We start from the raw sequence: 7597 nt of genomic DNA, 5'->3' as shown, positions 1-7597 counted from the left end.
AAAATTAGAAGAATATTAATGTTGTGAAGTGGAATGTAGTGTAAAGTGTTTTTCCAATGTTTCAGAAAAGTATATGTCCAGTATTTCTGTTTGATTTTATCCTATTCTTCAGATTCCTGTCCCGCCCGTCTGGACTTACAGAAAATCACCAGAATTCTCCCCGGGTTACACACTGACTAATCTCACTGGGCCCATCCTCCCCGCGTTACACACTGTCTGATCTCTCCGGGCCCCCGCGTTACACACTGTCTGATCTCACTGGGCCCCCGGGTTAGACACTGTCTGATCTCACCGGGATCCCGGGTTACACACTGTCTGATCTCACCGGGCCCCCGGGTTACACACTGTCTGATCTCACCGGGCCCCCGGGTTACACACTGTCTGATCTCACCGGGCCCCCGGGTTACACACTGTCTGATCTCACCGGGCCCCCGGGTTACACACTGTCTGATCTCACCGGGCCCCCGGGTTACACACTGTCTGATCTCACTGGGCCCCCGGGTTACACACTGTCTGAGCTCACTGGGCCCCCGGGTTACACACTGTCTGAGCTCACTGGGCCCCCGGGTTACACACTGTCTGATCTCACTGGGCCCCCGGGTTACACACTGTCTGATCTCACTGGGCCCCCGGGTTACACACTGTCTGAGCTCACTGGAAGTTTCAGTCTATCTCCCGCATGTCCCCAAACCCTGAGCTCCGGGGCTGTGTGTTCAGTTCGGTGTTTTCCCTCACAGACTCACCGTACCCTCCCTGCCCGCCGGCCGAGCGCTCTGCCCCGGCCCCAGCCACACACCATCAGTCCGGTTCCCTGCGGCCCCCGGTTCCCCACATTGTCCAACTGCTGGTTATAGCAAACTGCTTGGCATCCGGGGACTGGGGGTGGAGAGGGCGGCACCAAGCATGGGCAGTGCCGCCACGGAGCGCCTTCGCTGCATAAATTAATGACCCTTAGAGAGTCCGGACCGTCTATTGGCTGAACGCAGCAGATTGTCAGCCACGCCCACCAATAGGAGTCGGCAGCGCCACAGAGCCCCGCCCACTGTGTTGAAGGCGCGCTGGGCAGCTCGGGGGTCACGTGGCTCCTGATTTGAAAACCGTTAAACCGCCTCAACGCACGCCGAGCGGGTGACGTAACAGCCCCGCCCATATCGCCCTCGACGTTCCTGGTCGCGTCGGTGCTGAGGGGCGGTACCACTCGCAGTGCGCCTGCGCCGGACTCCCAGCTCACTGAATCCCTCACTCCTGCACTATTAATAATAACTTTTCTTTATAGAGCGCCTTTAACGTAGTAAAACGTCCCAAGCCGCTTCACAGCAGTGTTACAGGACACAACACATACATTTGACATCGAGCTACAAACGAAGAAATTGCGGCAGATGACCAAAAGCTGGGTCAAAGAGGTAGGTTTTAAGGAGGGTCTGAAAGTAGGAAAGAGGCGGAGAGGTTTAGGGAGGGAGTTCCAGAGCTCGGGGCCCAGGCAGCTGAAGGGCCGGACACCGATGGTGGAGCGATTATAATCAGGGATGGTCAAAAGGGCAGAATTTGAGGAGTGCAGACATCTTGTGGGCTGCAACAGATTCCCGAGATCGGGAGGGGCGAGGCCATGGAGTGATTTGTAAAAAGTGATTTGTGATTATTAACAGCAACAACTTTTAACAGTGAGTCTTGTTTATTTGTACATGGGATGTGCTGGTAACGGAAGAATGACCATAATATGATAGAATGTTACATTAAGTTTGAAAGTGATTTCATTAAATCCAAAACTAGGGTCTTAAATTTAAACAAAGCAAACTTTTTAGCTATGAGGGGTGAGTTACCTAAGATAGATTGGGAAACTACATTAAAAAGTATGAAAGTAGATAAGCAATGCCTCGCATTAAAGAATTAATACATAATTTACAGCAAACATACATTCCTTTAAGGCACACAAACCCCACAGGAAAGGTGGTCCAACTGTGACTAACAAGAGAAGTTAAAGATAGTTGTAGATCAAAGGAAGAGGCTTATAATGTTGCCAAAAAGAGCAGTAAGTCTGGGGATTGGGAGCATTTTAGAATTCAGCAAAGGAGGACCAAGAAACTGAAATGGGAAAATAGAATGAGAGTAAACTAACGAGAGACATAAAAACAGATTGTAAAAGCTTCTATAGTATTGTTAAAAAGGAAAAGATTAGCAAAAGTAAATGTGGGTCCCCTACAGGCTGAGACAGGAGAAATTATAATATGGAATAAGGAAATGGCAGAGAAATTAAACAAATACTTTGGGGAGGAAATTGCGGTCGGAGGCTTCTTTCGGGCGAATGCCTCCGACCGGAATTTTTTAATCAAAATTAACTGGTGGACTCGGAGGAACATAGGATTGTGATCGGAGTCCTATTTTCGCAGTGCAATGTACAGGAACATGGTCTTCCAGGTATATATTCATATCCTGGGATAACGTGGACCTGGACCACCAATGAACATCTAGTATTCTCATTGATAATAATGGGAGCTCCGGTTGTACGAGCTCCCATTGCTATCAACAACATCAACAACTTTATTTTTATAGCACTTTTAACATAGTAAAATGTCCCAAGGTGCTTGCAGTGTTACAAGACAAAGCAAATAAATTTGACACCGAGGCACATAAGAACAAATTACAGCAGATGACCAAAAGCTTGGTCAAAGAGGTAGATTTTAAGCAAAGTCTTTAAAGGAGGAAAGAAATGTCCAGAGGCAGAGAGGTTTAGGGAGGGAGTTCCAGAGCTTCGGGCCCAGGCAGCTGAAGGCCCGGACACCGATGGTGGAACAGTTCTGATCAGGAATGCTCAAGAGGGCAGAGTTTGAGGAACACAGATATCACGTGGCGTTGTGAGGCTGAAAGAGATAAGCGATTGGGAGGGGCGAGGCCATGGAGGGATTTGTAAACAAGGATGTGAATTTTGAAATCGAGGCGTTGCTTAACCGGGAGCCAATGTAGGTCAGCGAGCACATGGATGATCAGTGATCGGGACTTGGAGCGAGTTAGGACACGGGCAGTCGAGTTGTGGATTACCTCAAGTTTACGTAGGGTAGAATGTGGGAGGCCATTCAGAAGTGCGTTGGAGTAGTCAAGGTAAGTAGAGGTAACAAAGGCATGGATGAGAGTTTCAGCAGGAGGTGAGCTGAGGCAGGGCAGATGCGGGCAATGTTACGGAGGTGGAAATAGATGGGATTTAGTTATGCCGCGGATGTGGCCATATGCTCAGTTCAGGGTCAAATATGATGCCTAGGTTGTGAACTGTCTGGTTTAGCCTCAGGTAGATGCTAGGGAAAGGGATGGAGTCAGTGGCTGGGGAACGCAGTTCGTGGCGTGGACCAAAGACAATGGATTCAGTCTTCCCAATATTTAATTGCAGAACATTTATGCTCATCCAGTACTGGATGTCAGCCAAGCAGTCTGACAATTTAGAGACCATGGAGGGGTCGAGAGAAATGATGAAGAGGTAGAGCTAGGTGTCATCAGCATACATGTGGAACCTGACTCCGTGTTTTCAGTTTTGGTCTCCTAATCTGAGGAAGGACGTTCTTTCTATTGAGGGAGTGCAGCGAAGGTTCACCAGACTGATTCCCGGAATGGCAGAACTGACATATGAGGAGAGACTGGATTGACTCGACCTGTATTCACTGGAGTTTAGAAGGATGAGAGGGGATGTCATAGAAACATATAAAATTCTGACGGGACTGGACAGGTTAGATGCAGGAAGAATGTTCCAATGTTGGGGAAGTCCAGAACCAGGGGTCACAGTCTAAGGATAAGGGGTAAGCCATTTAGGATCGAGATGAGGAGAAACTTCTTCACTCAGAGGATTGTTAACCTGTGGAATTCCCTGCCGCAGAGAGTTGTTGATGCCAGTTCATTGGATATATCAAGAGGGAGTTAGATATGGCCCTTACGGCTAAGGGGATCAAGGGGTATGGAGAGAAAGCAGGAAAGGGGTATGAGGGAATGATCAGCCATGATCTTATTGAATGGAGGTGCAGGCTCGAAGGACTGAATGGCCTACTCCTGCACTTATTTTCTATGTTTCGGATGACATCGCCAAGAGGCAGCATATAGATGAGAGATCGGAGGGGACCAAGGATAGATCTTTGGGGGACACCAGAGGTAATGATGCGGGGGCGGGAAGAGAAGCCATTGCAGGAGATTTTCTGGTTATGATTAGATAGATAGGAATGGAACTAAGCGAGTGCAGTCCACCCAGCTGGATGATGGTGGAGAGGCGTTGAAGAAGGATGGAGTGGTTAACTGTGTCAAAGATTGCAGACAGGTTGAGGGGGATGAGGAGAGTTAGTTTACCTTCGTCACATTTACAAAGAATGTAATTTGTGACTTTGATGAGAGAAGTTTCAGTACTGTGGCAAGGGCGGAAACCAGATTGAAGGGATTCATACATGGAATTCTGGGAAAGGTGGGCATGAATTTGGGAGGAGGCAACACATTCAAGGACTTTGGAGAGGAAAGGGAGTTGGAGATGGGGTGGAAGCTAACAAACACAGTGGAGTCAAGAGCTATTTTTTTTTTGAGGAGAGGGGTGATGACAGCAGATTTGAAGGAGAGGGGGACAGTTCTTTTTAGGCAGTCCCTCGGAGTCGAGGATGACTTGCTTCCACATTAATATGAGTTCTCAGGTGAATGAAGTCGAATGCGGGACCTACAGTCTCTGTCACAGGTGGGGCAGATAGTGGTTGAAGGGACGGGTGGGTGGAGTGCTTGGGTTGCCGTGCGCTCCTTCTGCTGTTGGCATTTGATCTCCGCTTGCTCCCGGCGAAGAGACTCGAGGTGTTTGGCGCCTTTTCAGTTGTTTCTCCTCCACTTTGAGTAGTCTTGGGCCAGGGATTCCCAGTTGTCAATGGGGATGTTGCACTTTTTCAAGGAGGTTTTGAGGAAATTTCTAAGTTAAATTAACTCAGGCGGAGGCTTTCAGAGTCGTGCTTCGAGAGAATTTTATTTTTAAAAAGCGAGATATCTGGGAGAGCCTGCTTGGACCGTAGCAAGGCAGAAAACTCTCCTGTACAAGCAAATTGTCCCTATCTTTATACAGAAATAGAAAAGGAATCTTATTCATTAGTTCCGTGAGTACAAAGGTCGTCTCGGGAGGCACACACTCTATCTGTCCTGGCATAGTTTCTCCCTGTTCACAGTCTGATAAGCAGAATATCAGGAGACTCCCTTTTAATACCGGATAGTCATTTAATTACATTTCTAAGTTTCAAGGCTAAAAAGTGTGGGTGTTGTTCTAGTCCTATTATTTCTTCAAATATAGCAAAAACAGAATTTAACCCTTCCCTTTACCATAAGCCATAGATTCATAGATTCTTTCTTCCACAGAGGGTGTCCTTGCAGTGTTTCCTCTGCCCACCTGGGGCTCACATGCCGTGTTGGAACTCCGAGTTGAGCACTTGTTTTGGAGTCTAGTATCGGGCATGTGGACAATGTGGCCCATCCATTAGAGCTGATTGAGTGTGGTCAATGCCTCAATGCTGGGGATGTTGGCTTGAGCGAGAACACTGACGTTGGTGCACCTTTCCTGCCAATGGATTTGCAGGATCTTACGGAGGCAGCATTGGTCCTTCTCCAGTGCTTTGAGGTGCCTGCTGTACATGGTCCATTCTCTGAAGCATATAGGAAGGCGGCTTTCACTACTGCTCTGTAGACCATGAAGGGGACAGTACCTGAGGAGAGAGAACCGTTAACAATGTCAACTAACATGGGAGCTAGAAAAGGAAGTTGTGTGGTCATCAGTTTAGTGGGAATAGGGTCAAGGGAGCAGGAAGTGGGTCTCACGGACAAGATGAGCGTGGAGAGATCAGAGAGAAACTAGAGAAAGATGCGAGTTTAGAATTAGGGCAAGGGGGCACCTCAGAGGAACATTGCCCCCATGGGCGAGGGGAAGGAAGGGAACTGGAAGAGGCAGATGATCGGATGGTCTCAATCTTTGAGACAAAGAAGTCCATGAGTTTGTTGGAGGTGAGTGTGGTGGAGACAGGGGAGAAGGGTTTAAGGAGACGGTTAGCAGTAGAGAATAGTAGCTGGGGGTTCGCTTTGCATTCCAGAATGATCCTGGAACAGTGAGCAGTTTTTAAAGACAAGAGTAGGACCTGAAAATGCTTTATGTGGTCGAGCCAGATCTCGTGATGAATGGCTAAACAACTTGTCTGCCACATCTGTTCAAGTCTGCGCTCTTTGGACTTGGAGCGAAGGTAAGAGCTGTACCGGGGGGAATGGCCAGGGTGAGAGAGAGAGTAATAACAGGGACTAGGGCATCAAAGGTGGTAGTGAGGGTGTGGGTGAGCAGATCGGTGGCTACAGAAATGTCATGGTGAAAGGAGGGCCAAAGGCTGGACAGTTGGAGTTGATAAGTGCAGTTGTAAGAGAGTTTGAAGAAAGTATTTTCCCGGGGAGGATGCAGAAGGAAGTAGATTTGGGTGGGGGACGGGGGATGTGGGTGGAGAGCGATACAAGGAAATGGTCAGAGATGGCCTTATCTGTAATTGACACGGTAGGAATATCGAGGCCACGAGAAATGGCAAGGTCAAGGGGGAGGCCGTGAGTATGGGTTGAGGAGTTCACTTGAATTGAGATGGAGGTTGAAATCACCGAGGATGAGAAGTCATTTGGTGCTGAGGGAGGAGAGCAGTGAGGATATATCCGCGATAATATTTTAATCTTACTTGGGAGGGCGATAGAGAACGAGAAATTTAAATGAGGTGAGAGGGGTGGAATAAGGTGAGATGTTCAAAGGAGGAGAAAATGCCGGAGGAGTCGGGGGACAGACCAAGGTGGGATTTGATGATGAGAGCCACACCACCGAAGGGAGGGGCGGCTTCATTTAAAGATAATGTGTCATCATCCCTCAGCCAAGTTTCAGTCAGGGCCATGATGTCGATGCAATCATCCACGATAAGCTCATGGATGACAAGGGCCTTGTCCGCAAGTGAACGGACATTCTGCAAGGAGATGCAGAGAGAATCGGTGATGGCTGATCCACTGCTAGCATCCACAGGGTCAGGGATTGGAGGGGTGAGTTGGACGGGGAGGAGATTGGCAAGGTTAGCCCCCCCCCCCTCCCCAAGCTGGGTGGCAAGGTCGGTGAGAGGAGGATGGGACAGTTGGGGTTGCTGCTCGTGAGGAGACAGTGACGAGAGCCACGTTGGGCCCTTCGGCGGATGCCAAGAGAGGCACAGAGGGAAGCTGCAGGCTTGTCTCAAAGGGAGTCGAGCCTGGGACGGTGGCAGGAGAGTAGGGAGGTCGGAGAGTAATGAAGGGTTAGGGGAGGGATTTGGGAGGGCAGATTTTCCTAGAGAGGAGAGATGAAAGGCGACATGACGACAGAAGAGATTGGTCAGGGAGGGATAGAGAGAAAAGAAAAAGCGGGAGAAGGAAGTGGAAATAGAAGGGAATGGCTCGGGTCTGAAGCGGCAGCAAATAGACACAGGAAAAACTCAGTTTACACAGTGAATAGGGAATACTAGAATAGGGATTCTATGATAGTACTCTCAGTATAATCAAGATCAATTATATTGAAACAAAATTGATTCATATATAGATTAATTATAAGTAAACTTAAAATCAG

General features: G+C 48.5%; 1 pseudogene; it reads left to right on the top strand.

The window, feature by feature from the left end:
• The first annotated feature begins 1210 nt into the window (after nucleotides 1-1210).
• LOC139273479 (zinc finger protein 271-like) overlaps nucleotides 1211-7597 on the top strand; it is a 54290-nt pseudogene continuing 47903 nt past the window's right edge.

The sequence above is a fragment of the Pristiophorus japonicus genome, chromosome 9 (assembly GCF_044704955.1).
Source record: "Pristiophorus japonicus isolate sPriJap1 chromosome 9, sPriJap1.hap1, whole genome shotgun sequence".
Taxonomy (NCBI): domain Eukaryota; kingdom Metazoa; phylum Chordata; class Chondrichthyes; family Pristiophoridae; genus Pristiophorus; species Pristiophorus japonicus.
Note: the sequence above shows the minus strand (reverse complement) of the source record. Positions and strands in the feature narration are given on the sequence as shown.